General features: G+C 37.5%; 1 pseudogene; it reads left to right on the plus strand.

Moving 5' to 3' along the window:
- Window positions 1–599: 599 nt before the first annotated feature.
- The window catches only part of LOC135203918 (tuftelin-interacting protein 11-like), a 34,979-nt pseudogene continuing 19,771 nt past the window's right edge, over window positions 600–15,807 (plus strand).

A 15,807-nucleotide genomic window follows, 5' to 3' on the forward strand; every position in this document is an offset into this window, starting at 1 on the left:
TCTGCACGGTGAACTCCACTAATACCATCTCAAGGAACTCGACAAGCTTCCCTTCAGAGGTCACTGAGGAAGCCATTGCTTACACCATAAGGGTCTACGTTTCTTCATCAAAAGTTTCTTTTATGCAGCACACAGCAACTGCACCCCACAGTAGTCTCTCCTGGCAAAATACATCATCAGCAGACATCCTGCCGTTGAAACCTGAACTACCAGAACAAGTGAGCAATGTTGCAGTACAGTTTGGTCACTATTAGTTTTATTCAACAACACTACTACATCACATAGCTGATACATGATGGCACAATGTGTACCATACTTAAGGGACTGCAAGACACTCCCAGCGGGCCTAAGGCCAAGTGGATTGACTTGGGAACAAGAATTATGAGGGGAGGAAGCTTTATTAATGCCATAAAAATGAGGCTGGGAATCTTAACTACCCCGGCCCGTTCAGCCAGAGGAAGGGATAAGAGTGCCCGATGTGATCTGGGGTGCCTATTCCCTGGCACAATTACACCATATACTCCAAATTTGCCCAGCTGTCCAGCCATGGAGGATTAAGCGACACAATAACATAAAAGAGTATGTAAGGAAGAAACTTAATGAAAAAGGATATAATACCATCAACGAGCCACATATCACCACACCAGAGGGACTCTGGAAACCAGATCTTCCTGCTGTGGAACAACAAAAGATCTGCCATATTAGACATTCAAGTGACGGCAAACGCAAATGTAAACAATGTAGAATTGTTTCATCAAGAAAAAGTAAACAAATATAACAAGCCAGCTATCAAGAGTTATGCAGAAACCCTCACCGGTAAACATCTGACAATTGAAGCTATGACCATCAACTGGTGAGGGATAATATCTCGCAGAACCTCCCAAGTATGCCGAGGGCTGGGCCTCCGTACCAACGATCTGGAAATTCTATGCATAACAACCCTGAATAACAGGTGTAGTATTTACAGTAACTACATGGGCTTGTCGGGGGGTGGGGTCGTGACCTAGGACGCCCAGTGGGGATGGCCAGGACGACGTTCCCGACTGGCTATTTAGAATGAACATCCCAGTGATATCGGTGGAGATACCCGGATTTGGCATAGAGAGGTACCACCTGGAAATAGTGTCATTGCTGCGTCACCAGCCTTAAGACAGGCGAAAGAGGCCACAAGAGAGTCGAAGAGAAAGAAAGACCAAGTGAATGATTTATGGTCGACACTCAGTGGTCGATAAAAAAAAATGATTATTACAATTCCCCCTCGAAGCTTCTGACAACCACAAATATACACACACATGACACCAATGATATGTGTCTTAATGAAGGCAGGGACTAGACTCACTAGGTCATCGGAAACGGTACAGTGTTTCATCATAAGTGTATTGTTTTATCATCGCATGGATTACATCCCTCAATTTGATATCAATATGCTTCAATATCAGCATGACAATGGCATACCCAAAGGAACAGTTTCAGTAGTAACGATAACCAACAATCAAAGGAATGACTTTCCGAAAGAAGTCAACCAAAGAGAGGAAGAAAGAAGAGAGAGAGGTGGTGGTGAGGGAAGTATACTACATCACTATGGAAAGGGTTTTATTACTTAAGCTATGTCTATGAGTACATGAAGTAGAAAACTTTAGTGTAATATGCCTTTCGCGCAGAAAAAATTCCTCACTTAGCATATTACTCTCATTTGACAAAAGTTTGTGACTTAGTTCTACAGGCAGCGTTGCCAATACCGCGTTTGCTCTACGCTGACCATTAGCACCTACTTCGTGGAGTTGCCAGTTGCCTTCTTATCCTTAGCTCACTGCGAAGTGTACCGAAATAGTATGATGGAAACTTTGGATCCGGATGGGAAGTGTACGAAAGGTGAAATAGACACGCAACAAAACATGAATGCTTAAATCTTTTCTACGCTTGTCCCTAAAGGATAGTTTGTATGCCTGCTGGCGAGTTTATGGAGCCATGATGATTCAGCTGAATCTGTTAACAAAAATTTATGTAAAACGAGATCCTGTATTTAGTTTAAAAAGTAGATTAAAAAACTTATGAGAGTATGGTCTTTCAACATTCTTAGGCGGGAAACAAAAATATTGAGATACAAAAAACATGGTAAACTATTAATCAACGGATACATGTTGCAAAGAAGATATTGAAAAGACTTTGTAGGACATGGCTTCCTAGGCTATTCGGTAAAATGCTTCGGGAATTAAGATGATACGGCACGAAAAGCTGACAACTAAAGAACAACCAACACAGGGATCCTGAGCTTGCTATACGAGGATCTTGAAAAGTATGTGTGATGAAGAGAGACTACACTGTCAGCTATGCAAACGAAAAATACGTGAGTATGGGTGTGATGGTGTGCTTATATGATGTACTCTTAGTGCGTCCACACGGTCGAACAATGTCCGACGGACAAACATTGTTACCATATCATAGGCGTAGCAGGATGACGACATAAGCGTAACTATGGATGTAGATCTGGCAACGAACAGTGGTACCGGATGAAGTTGTATACCAATATTTTTACTCTGCTCACAAGGCAAAGACCAGCAGACAATTATTAACTGGTAACAATTTTTGTCCGTCGGACATTGTTCGACCGTGTAAACGCACCTTTATAGATAATTTGGGGATTGTGTTCTGTAAGTTGAGAGTATAGGATTAGGAAACTGTAAACACTTAGTAGCACTGAAAGAACGAAAATATAAAGGTGATATTTATTTACCACTAATCTTGATGTACGTAGAATTTCTGGAGTGATGCTAAGAGGAATGTAGACTTTTGAAGGTAATCATGAGAATGATATAATTATGGTTTTAGCCTGGATGTGGACTGCTTAAAGAGAATTAAATTCCTGTAACTGTATAAGAATATTTGAAGTGAAGTATTTTCGTCGTAGCTGCGATTTATCAAAGGAAAGCATTGATATATCTCCTTGAACGATTGAGTTTCTGTACATAACACTAACTGCCCTAGACCACTTGTGGAAAATGTAGAATTTTGGTTTTTAACCTGATGATTTTAATGAATTGTTTGCTAGAAATCTAGGGTCAACCAAGATCTAAAGTCACTATTGATTACAGAAACGAGGATGTAAACAAGTAAGAATTCTTTCAAAACTAAAATGATTTCATAACAATTACATAGCAATGTCTTGAAGTAACCTCATCACTGTCTATCTTCCATCAGGCAAGTTATCATGGAGGATGACAGTCAGTATGCAGAACTGGAGGGTGAGGAGTCCTACACATGGTATATTTCAGAGGCCGAGATATGTTTCTGTCTGGATTCACAGCTTTTAAAGGTGAGGCCATGATAAGATTATGAGCTATTTTACTGCTTGTGTACATATGAGACCTATTAAAGAATGCCCATAACCGCAATCAATGTCAGTTGAAATTACCTCCTGGTTGTGTTGCACATACATCAAGTTTTTAGATATTTGTTAAAAATATTGGAGCCTGATTGTGGCGTATGAAGAATGAATTCTTAATAAATTGTATAGGCAAAACTTTTAGGCCAAAATTTAGCTAAGGTAAGTACTGCTTAAAATGCATATTAGTGTGTTAATGTGAAAATCGTAAACTTGAAGTACATTTCACATGGGAGAAGTTCATAATGGAAGGATCCAGTATTCCTTCAATGGTGCACTAGAATCTTTAGTTGTGTTGAATGAACTAATTTCATAGCATTTCAGTATAGGAATAAAATTTTATTTCGGTGGACAAAATAAAAATCTAATATTAGTACAAACATTGAGTGTAATATACGTATTATAGGGAGCAGTTCATATTGTAAGTTGAAATAACCATCAGCAATTTAAGTCGGAAAGTACCTCTCTCGTTGCGGGGCATACTAGGCGTAAACAATGAGTGTATGTGCACTATATCTTGTTAGAGGTTTGTTTAAAATTTTAATTAACATTCGACCCCCAATTGGCCAGTCTTGTCGAAATTCCAAATGTGAAATCCAGGTAGCTTGACATACAGGTGAATCATTTATTCTAGATGTGAGTGAATTTAGGATATAGTTATCTAACTTTAAATTATAACGTAATATATCCACACAAGCTCAAACAATGAACAAGGTAAAATTATAGGGTAGGTATGTAAAGACTCCCCCTAAAGTGTCAATTGAACCATATTCACTCGGTTGAAATTGACATGTAAAATTATTTGGATATAGAAGCTTACAGATTCAAATGTCCAGTTGGTCAGTGTCATAGGAAGGAGGCGAGTAAGCAAATACTACTGACAACATGGAATAGTAACGATATTCTTGAAGGATAATTGATATGTATTTAAGATTTAAATCATGTATTGAAGATCTAAATCAAACTCCAAGGAAAATCTTAGTGTTAATTGAACTTTTGTTTCTCAAACAAATAAAAACTTGTTCTCCGTGTGTGGTTTCTTCTGTACAAGTCAATAGCTAAGGTCAATTTCGGAAGCTGTACTTAACTGCTTTTCAAAGTGGAGCTTTATCAGTAAGATTTTTTCCTGAGATAGGGGATGGATCTCTTTCCTCCTCCTCCTCCTCCTCCTCCTCCTCCTCCTCCTCCTCCTCTCCTCCTCCTCCTCCTCCTCCTCCTCCTCCTCCTCCTCCTCCTCCTCCTCCTCCTCCAGTCTCGATTATCTTGTATTGCTTGACTAGGATTTTTAGGAAAATGTTGAGGTACAGGACATTCTTACCGAATTCAGATTGAAGGCTATACAGTACAGTAACAATGCAGTGTTTTTCGTGCTCGATGCGTTATTATCAGTTAGGCTACATTGTTACTACCTTTGATATTCTGGGCAATTTTGTCTTTCAAATGCAAAAGGAGGGGTGGACCATCACTAGGTTACAAAGATGATTTGAAAATTGCTTGTACATGAAATTGGGTTGATTTTAAATATACAGTTCTGAGTTTATTCAAAGGTTTTAGAAATAAGGTGTTTTTCAGAGGTAATTTTCATTAATAATAATATAATCATTGTTGTCTGATTGCAAAAAAAAAATCAGCAACCAAAAGTTAAAGTTCTGATTTTCTATACGGTTAGTTGAAAACTGTCGAGTGGTGTAAAGTGCGATGTATACGGTTTTTAATATACGTAGAAGCATTTAAATCCTAAACTTCGGAAAAAATATTGGAAATGTATCCAATCTTGTGTAATAACTGAGGGACCACATTTTTATTGCAAATCACGAAGTGAATTCGCAATGAATCGGCTTCGAAGTACTACCCTTTGACAGGAAAGTTGCTGTTCTGATGTTGCAGGTGAGGTTCTTTAGAAATTAAAATCTTATGTACATAGAATTTTGGTTTTTGAAATTAATAATAATGATTTTAGAGTGATGATTTGGTAGTATAAGAAGTTCATATAATGTAAACTGGTCTAAAATTAGTTTCAAAGAAAATTTGTTTTAGATCATTATAGAATTACGAGATTTATCTTGCAAAAGTTAATCACTGAACTAGCGTAAGGTGTATTGAGTCGATTCATTTTAGGCGTTCAGTTCAAGCAGTTGGAGATCATACTCGCTGTAGAGTATGGTCCTTGGCATACCTTCAAAACAGTAGCCCTTTCAATCACCCAACCCCTGTACCCCTGGCTCCAGGCCCCAGTTGTGAATTGTGTACATCAGAGAGGAGCTAACTAAATTTAATTTTCATAACGACGATTTATGCCATCGCTCTATAGTAGTATCCAGGACTGAATGGCCACTGATGAACCGAGCTTGGCATCAAACAGGACTCCAGTACCTCCAATAAGGAAGGCTGTAAGTAGGCTGGTATGCTCCCTCATTTACAGATTTAAAATAGTTCCAGCGCTTATAATCTTTATTCACCTAAACTGCAGATTTGGGAGAGGCCACTGGCAACAGTTCCTTCGTAGATTTGAGATAGGTATCCATGCTATCAGAGAAAAGCCTATTATAGTTTTGTGGTTTGTATGGTATACTTTCAAATTCTGCATCATTTCGTCACTACTTCCGTTTGAATCTTCTATAGATTTCTGCTTCTACAATAAAAAATACATTGTTCTTAGTTCTTATGAAATAGTTACTTCATATATCCTGAAATATTAATCATGAGAGTAAGTAATTTTCATGTTCTGGAAGTTTAGTATCGAGCAATAAATAAAATGGTCTAAATTTCATCTTATTGAAGTTAATATATTTTAATTTGGCTCATAAATCTTGATCTTAAAGTGTATTGAAAGATTTAGAACAATTATTAATCAAGATTAGGGTCCATGGGCAAAATAAGCATAGTGAACACCCGCTATGCCATCCGAAAGGGTTTGGAGTTCAGCAAAAGATTTATCGATGGGTGAGAGATAGGGTAATTACAATGATAGTAATAATATTCATGACTATGGTGATCAAAGAACACACTGATAATCAGTAATTACGTCCCTCATTCCATAAAAGTAGTAAGGAATTTAATTTTTTTATATTCTCGTATAACCAGTTAAATTTTCAGGAATTAACATAGTGGAATACAATTCAGGTCATCTAGGGGCTTTGTCTTTAAAACTGGCTGCTAAAAAATTCGTTGGAAAACACAAGGTATTACTAAAGAACAGAAGTCTTCAGATCAGTTAATCTTTCTTAAGGAACTTTCAAGAGAAGGATTAAGCTAGAAAACTAATGTTTATGACCTCCTGAAGAAGGTTGATGTCATGCTGTGTTACTCGGACCCAGGCTTGATAATAATTTTTCAGATCAGTGCAACCTGCACCGGTTATGCAGTGCCTTACCAGTACTGTACCCTGATATATGTGCGAAGGACTTGGCAAAATTGGGACCATATCATTAGCCTAATACAGCCTAATTGTAGTATAAGTTTTCTTTGGATGGAAAATCTATATGGCGTGGAGTTAAAAGTACGGATTTGTGTCAGATTTATTTTACTGGCACTCAAAAATAGGGCAGTTCAGAATATTGGACTGTGGACTAAGAAAATATAACTTTTTCAGACTAACTTCTCTAGTATCTCTTAAAATAGTCTTTTCAAGAAAGAGAGCAGGCGAAAGGAACCAGAAATTAATTACATTTTGCATACGTAGCCAAAACTACATATTCAGAGATGATTTTACAGGCACTCGAAATTATGCATATTCAAGTTTTGGACTGAGGTCTGAGACGGAGTGAAAATAGTGAATTTGAAGTTAATGGATCATCAGCGCCGACAGCTCTTAGAATGTTCTTGAAGAGAAAGTTAATTTGATACAGGAAAAGAAATTGCAGTATGAAAATGAGACGGGTAAGTATAGCTCTTTAGTACGTACTCATAACTTTTTAGTACTAATAACTTTTATATGAAAAAAATAAGTCTTGATGCTGTACAGTGAACACTTCATGGGTCAGTTTAGTGTTATAGCCATGCCAAAGTAGCAAATAATAATAATAATGCGTAAAGCTCTATTGTGCTCTGAGAAGGTAACAATAAGCCTTTGCATCATCATCATCATAATAATAATAATAATAGTAATAGTAATAAGTAATAATATAGTAATAATAGTAATATAGTAATATAATAGTAAATAATAATAGTAATAATATAAAATATAATATAATAATAATATACTAATAGAATAATATAATCATATACAGCTCTATGCTGTTAAAGTTTACAATAAGAAGCCCGTGCCACTTTTTTTTAAAAAGTAAATTTATATAAAGATTAATTCATTTTTTCGTCACAATGAGTTACTGGAGCGTTAACTAAACTGGGCCTTGTTAAGTGTCCTTGATAAAACACCATAAATATGCCGTGCAAGTCTAAATTTCCAGTCTCCAATGTGCTCTCCCCCCAGATGCTGAAGCCTTGCCGAGGATGGGGGGCTTAGGGTTCAGCAGCTGGGCCCTGATGACTGGTGGGAACTACTTTCTCGCTCGGCCTTGGTGCCCAGCTGTTGATCCAACTAAAATAAGTCAGCTCTTTTCCTTTTACTAAAACTTTTCATCCTTCTGCTTCCTCCCCCTATAAGTCCCATAGATCATCGTATAATTTGGATTAATTGTTGTGGATTTTTCCACCTTTGTAAAATTTATTAGACATGAAAATAGGAAAAGATATCATAGCTGGGACTGGGTTTATATCCAAAACTAAATAGTGGGAACTTGGTAGGATCATCCAACTGCCCGATAATGTTTCGGACCTGAGAGATCAGGCGGAACTATTCTTTAGAGCTGGACCACGGATTCCAGGGGGGGTCTGGTTCTGGGGTTAGGACTCTCGGCATTCTATCCGGTTTTGTCCATAACATGATTGGGGTGGGTGGGGATGATTGTATTCTTGTAATACTCTCAGTCCTATCAAGCGGGTTTGGCCTACACTTGAGCCACTCTAATCATGTTATGCCATCCCCAATGGGGTAGGGTAGGGATGCGGACATTTGGGATTCGGTTCTCACTTGTGCCATTGGTGGTCGGAAAAAATAAAACTCCAAGGAAGGCTGATGATATTTTTTTTAAAGGTTTTCAAGTTTTAATTTTTTTGTTTTTTTATTTTATAACCCCCTCTAATCTTTATGACAAATAAATATAAGGATCAAGTACCCTGGACCTTTTGATGCTTTGGCGCAGATGATGACTATGGACAAGGACTTGGACCACCCCCAGGAAATTTCAATTAATCAAGAGCACGATGGTAGCTCTACAAAACATTGTGTTGGAAACTATCTAATGTGAAAAACTTGCGAGTGCTACATGTCGTGGGCATACCACTGCAGTGCGACTATGACATTATTTTGACAACTTCCGTTCCTTTGGAACTATAATTGAAATAAGGATGAATTTCCTTGAAGTCACATCAAAATGGGAAGCATGGATTACTTTTGATAAATATGAAGATGCCTTTAAGGCTAGTAGTATATAGAAATACGATACAAATAAATCAGGTATTATAGAGGGAGCTTTGACCGATAAAGTACCCAAAAATTTAGATAGCTATGTACCATCTGAATGGGTTCAAGATATACATCAGGAAAACAGAGGTTAATAATCCATCCAGAACTCCCTAACCTCCTATGGTGGCTAGTTGCAACAGCGAAGGAGGAAAATTAAACTTCCAATTATTATAAGTTCTGCAGGTATCCTCCAGAAAAAGGTGGGAGGAATAATAGTGGAGATATATCTAGATTTGGAAAACGTACAGTGCTAATACAGCAATCAAATCAAAAACGCAAGCACAAATGCTATCTGCAATGAATCCTTTCTGGGCATGATATGATGAAAGAAATCAGACCCCCACCTGAATTTTAGTTATGGCCGAGGTGTAATTTTTTGACAAAGATTTGTATGAGTTCACAAAGTGAGATCCTTGAAATGAGCCATTAACAGTGTGGAAAGTAAAAAGACACCCATTGCTAATATGATAATTTTGACCTTTGAAGACCCTAACGTTCCATCCCATGTAATCATTGAAAATGAAAGAGTGCGAATAAGACCCTTCCTCCCGAAACCAATTCAATGTTTCAACTGTTTTTTTCAAGTTTGGTCATTCATCAAAAGTATGTAGGAACGCAAAAGTTTGCATAAATTGCTCTGCCCCTGACCATGGTATTTGTTCTGAAACAAATTGTTGTAATTGTCAGCTGAACCATAAGGCTAATGATAAAAACTGTGAAGCATACAAAGATGAACTATCAGCAATAAATAAGGCTAATGCTGAACACATTAGCATAGGATATGCCAAACAACAATTGGGCCAATCAAAGAGCTATGCAAGAGCTCTAAACCACTACCCCTTACTACCACAAGGGGTCCTGTAGGAGCACCTTCTCCTGCAGTAGGTGCATCAACTCCTGTGGTAGAGGCCCGGGTATCTGGGTGGGTGCTCAGTCACTGGAAGCAAGAGCACACACCACCAAGCAGGCAAGCTGCCTGTGGTTGAAAAGAGTCTCCTCCAGATGAAGAGGCTCTCCCATCATCTCTTCCATCTCCTACTTTTAATGTAGTAAATCTATCACAGGCAGAATCTCTGCCTGATCTAATGGAATCAAAAACAGTTAAGGAACCCCAAGAGAGGAAGGACTCCTTCAGGTTCTCCCCCTTATACTCCAAATAAGCATGCTTCGATATTTAACAGCTACAGTGTGCTTTCCTCAAGTGAAGCAAGTATTGCAATGGAACACAACCACCAAGTTAAAGAGGTTGCACAGATTACAACGGTAGATGTTCACCCTCCTCCTAAAGAAAATCAAACTAGGAGAAATAAAGATCACAGGGTTAGTCATAAAAAACGTCTATTTCCAGACCACCTAAAGAGGAAGAAAGGCTTCCAAATCGGATTTGTAATGGCTTCATTCACATCCTACAATGGAACTGTAAAGGATTGCGTTCTCGTGCTGAAAATCTAAAGGTCCTCATAAGAGAAACTAATCCTGGAGTAATTTGCCTGCAGGAAACTCAATTAGGTCCAGAGAAGTTCAATCCTGGACTTAATTATGAGATCTTCACATCCACCCCTCCAGTGGGTGATAGAGCACATGGAGGAGCAGCTATTATCGTGAGCAAATCACTGGAATCCTTGCCTGTAGCCCTCAGTACAAATTTACAGGCTGTTGCTCTTAAGATCACATTAGACAAACAGATGACTGTGTGTTCCATCTACCTGCCTCCTAGATCAAACTTCACAAATGCTGATATCCAATCATTAATTGATCAACTGCCACAGCCATTTTTTATTCTTGGTGATTTTAATGCCCATAATCCGTTATGGGGAGGGCTACTTCAGATAATGAAGGTAAAATTATAGAAGACATTATTAATAATAATATTGTGCTTTTAAATGTTGGTACTATGACTTATCATAATATATTTTTTAATTCTTACTCTGCTATTGATCTGAGTATATGTTCCTCTGCAATAGCTTTAGATTTTATTTGGTCAGTAAATGAATTTTTTAAATGGCAGTGATCACTATCCCATTCTTTTAAAAGTTTACCAGAAATGTCCCTACAAATGCCACAGAAATGGAAGCCATTGGAAGCTGATTGGGAGAAGTATAAAAAGGATATCCATCTCGATAAACCATATGAATCCTTTAACAACCATATTGAGCATATGAGTATTGGACAAACACTGTATTAGCCAGTGCAGAAGCCTCTATTCCAAAAACTACAGGAAAGCAAGGAGACCAACAGTTCCATGGTGGGACAAAAAGTGTGCCACCTTAAGAAAAATTACTAGAAGATGCTACAAGAAATACAAATCAAGTGGCACATCCACTTCTAAAAGAATATATCAGCGAGCCATGGCAAAACAACGCCGATACTTCCGTCGTGCCAAGAAAGACTCTTGGATTTATTATATAAATGGTATTAACTCTAAAACACCATCGATGTTTGTATGGAAAAAGGTACGAAAACTAGCAAGGGAAGTTTGTGTCCACCCCAAAACTCCCTCTTTGAGAGTAGAAAATAACCTAGTTACAAACCCTTCAGATGTAGCTGAGTCATTGGGTCAATATTTCTCCAACATTTCTAGCCCAAGAAAAAACTATTCTAGTGAATTCCAAAGAATCAGAACACTCAGGTCAATCTGAATCTTTCTGGTGATAACGGGAGGCATACAATGCAAGATTCTCGCTTCAAGAACTACATGAAGCACTCTCTTCAACAGATGACACTTCTCCTGGTGAAGATACTATTTTATATATAATGCTTAGGAAGCTACCTGAAAGAGGCCAAACGCTACCTTCTTAAGATCATTAATAAGATTTGGGAGACTGGAGTTATGCCGAGATCCTGGAAAATTCCATCATAATCCCCGTTCAAAAACCAAATAAAGATCCCCAACAAAGTTCAAGTTATAGACCTATAGCACTAACAAGCTGTGTTTGCAAGTTAATGGAAAAAATGATAAATTATCGCTTGGTATGGCACTTAGAATCAAATAAGCTTCTCTCTCCTTTCCAATTTGGGTTTCGTAAAAACTAGATCTACCCTCGACCCACTTATTGAGACTCCTCCAACCAAATTCAGCAGGGTTTTGTCAATCAGTGTCAGACAATAGGGGTCTTCTTTGATTTAGAGAAAGCTTATGACACTACTTGGCGTAATGGAATTCTAAAAACAACTACAGAAAATGGGTATTAAGGGCAACTTAATTCGGTTCATTCATTCCTTCCTATCCGAGAGAGTAATAAAAGTGAGAGTAGGGAACTTTCTGTCGTCCCCCTTTAAACAAGAGGAAGGTGTTCCACAAGGAAGTGTTCTCAGTGTGACCCTCTTTGCTGTCGCCATAAATAGCATCTTGGATGAAGTTCCAAGCCCAGTTCGAGCTTCATTGTTTGTGGATGATTTGGCCATTTATTGCACTGCCTATGATGCTATATCTGCATGCCGATATCTACAGAAAGCTATTGATTCTGTCTCCAAATGGGCCAGGCTAAATGGTTTTAAATTGTCAGCCATTAAGTGTGTTGCTATCCACTTTTCAAGGAGCAGGCGTAAAGAGGTTATACCTAATTTAAAACTTGAGGGATCTATTTTACCATATGCTGCCGATGTCAAATTTTTGGGATGACTTTTGACTCAAAACTCACCTGGACCAAACATATTGATAACATTAAATGTAAAATTAAAGCATCTTTTAATCTTTTTGAAAGTAGTCTCTGGATATGAATGGGGAGCTGACAAGAAATGTTTATTAAGACTTTGATGCACTTTGTAGATCAAAGCTAGATTATGGGTGTCAGATTTATTCTTCAGCGTGCAAAAGCAAACTTAACGACCTCAATATTGTCCATAACATGGGATTACGAATTTGCTCTGGTGCATTCCGAACATCTCCTGTTGAGAGAGTGTATGTAGATACCCATCAACTGCCACTTGACTTACGACGGGAGGAACTGGGTCTGCGCTACATAATGCGCGTAAAGAGCAGTTCTGAAAATCCTTCCAATAAGGTCATTCGCCAACTTGACAACAGGAAATTTAAACCAAGGTCATCTGTCCCCTTCCAGATAAGACTACATCAAGAAGTGAAAATAATATACTCTAAAGAATCAGAATGTTTCTCAGTTAGTTTGCCTCTAGATTCCCCCCATGGCTTATCCCTAAAGCAAAAGTTTGTAACAAAACTATGTCAAGAAGAACCTTTCTGATAAAATGGCAAAGAGTTTATTCTTAGAAACATGAATGTAACTCATGATGGTGCGTATAAGATTTATACAGACGGTTCCAAGTCAAGAGAGGGAGTTGGGCTAGCCGTAATTACATTAGACTCTTGTGAGGCTGCAAAACTACCAAATTCGGCTACAGTATATACAGCAGAACTTTCTGCCATTAATAGAGCATTAGCTATTGTTCATCGTACCGAGAAGAAGAAATTTGTTATATATTCGGATTCTAAAAGTGTTTTGGAGAGTCTTAATATTTGTAATACATCACATCCTTTGATCTCCAAGCTCAAGAGTGGCTGTTTCGAATTTCTTGCAAACACAAAGCGTTTCGTTCTGCTGGTTCCTGCCCATGTAGGGATCAAGGGTAATGAAAAAGCTGATAGAGCAGCAAAAAGAGTATGTAATAATAAAAGATCAATGGATATCCATGAAGTTCCATACATTGATATGAAGTCTCCTATTCGAAGCTATATCCGCCACAAATGGCAGGAGCGATGGTCCTCAAAAACCTTGCCAGAAACAAGAAGCTGAAGGCAATCAGACCTAATTTGAATTTTTGGCAGTCTTCGTTTCATAGAGACAGGAGGACCGAGATTGTTTTAACGAGACTTCGTATTGGTCATTCCCGATTGACGCACAGCTTTATACTTGAAGGAAGTGAGGCTCCAGTCTGTGCTCGCTGTGACTGCCTGTTGACAGTTGAGCATATTCTGGTTTGTTGCCCAGTGTATGGTGCTGCCCGCAGGAAATTCGGACTTTCAGGGAAACAACTTTCTTATATTTTAGGAGATGATGTTGATATCAATAATCTTGTAAAGTTCTTAAAAGAGATTGATATTTACTATAAAATTTGACTTATTTTAATAATATTCAATTTTACCTTTCACCTAATACACAAGTGTATGGCAGTTATACTTTTAATTTTATATTAATAAATTAAAAAATAATATTTTTATTTTATTTATTTATTTATTTTTTTAATGAAATAAGGTTTTAAGTTTCATTCACATCAGATTATCATCACGTTCAATTAAATTTCATTAATTATCAGATTATTTATTTCATTCCATTACGGCGCTGAATGACCATTATAGGTCCCAGTGCTTGGGCTTGTCCCTAAATTTCATAATCCATCCATCCAATGTGCTCTTAAGCGCCTCAGTGGCGTGGTCGGTATGGTGTTGTCGTACCATGTCGGTGACCGCGAGTTCAATTCTCGGGCATTCCATTGAGGTGTGAGAGATGTGTATTTCTGGTGATAGAAGTTCACTCTCGACGTGGTTCGGAAGTCACGTAAAGCCGTTGGTCCCGTTGCTCAATAACCATTGGTTCCAAGCAACGTAAAAACACCATACAAACAAACAATGTGTTCTTAAGGTTTTAGGACGCTTTGCTCCTGTCTATAAAGCCATATATCTCTTATTTCACTACCTTGTATGACAAAGAATTAACTTCTGTTGCAAGCATGAAAAGTGACTGTTGAACATTGACTTCAAGAAGCTTCTTCATTGTTTGCATCAGTTCTCCTAAAATATGCAAGAAATCTGTGGTTACTAACAAATGACAACAGTTACCAGTGAAGGAGAAGCAGCAAGAAAAATTATGCATTCTCAAAATTGTTGGAAAGGGGCATACAATGCGATATAAAACTATCGTTTCCATCCTTTCATAATTGAATCTAGGAAGGTTTAGTATGTTGTACACGTTAGTTTATTATGGTGATAATATTGTCTATTACCACAGATGAGTAGAGTTCAACATTTGGTATTATAGTTCCAAGGTAAAAACTTTGGATTCTAAGCATACGGGGTGGTTCACTATTTTTTCGGATACATCTTGAAACTAGGCTATTTTGAATTCCATACAAGTTTAGCCACTGCTCGGTATGTTTCAGCGCGTATAGTTGTTGTCTTAAATTCTTGCCTAATTCCATCTATCGGAATGTTTCTTATCTGTTTAAAATGAGCTGTCAGTTTGTTTCAATATAACCAGTTTCCATTTAAAATCATATTTAAATATCAGTTATCGGGTAGGTCAGTATGTTTCAATACGTATTTAGTCTTAACCTGAAATTTCTAAGTTGTTTAATATCAGCTACAGGGTAATTCAGCAGGTTTTGGAAAACATTTTTCCATCAAAGGTTCTAAATTAGACCAATAATAGTTATCAAGTAGAACATTTCATGGTACTTTTTTGTTTTGGCGAAAAACTGTTTTGTGTTAAAATCAGCCATCAGGAAATTCAAGATGCAGTTGAAGACCAGTAATTAGGTTGTCATACTTAGATTTTGACTTTTATATAGGATAGTCTATCATGTTTGAAGATCATTCTCTGTACTTGATTGATACCACCTATTACTATTAGGCAACTGAAGATCATTCTTTCTACTTGATTGATAACCACCTATTAGGCAACTGATTACAGAAATTTTCATTAACATAATCATCTATGGCAATTGGATTTGATGTGTTGTAACTAATTTAGTTATGGTACATTGCTTTCTACTCTAACTTTTAAGAGATTAACAACAGGTCATTTTGATTATTTTTGGTAATTTAAGTAAAATTACTTGATGAATAGCGAGTAGTTCATTAGTCAGAAACGATAGGTTGAACTCGAAAAGATTTTTGTGGTGATAGTCACGATTAGGAAAGTAGGAAAGTAAAAGGAAAATTATT

This window comes from Macrobrachium nipponense, chromosome 44 (genome assembly GCF_015104395.2).
Source record: "Macrobrachium nipponense isolate FS-2020 chromosome 44, ASM1510439v2, whole genome shotgun sequence".
Taxonomy (NCBI): Eukaryota; Metazoa; Arthropoda; class Malacostraca; order Decapoda; family Palaemonidae; genus Macrobrachium; species Macrobrachium nipponense.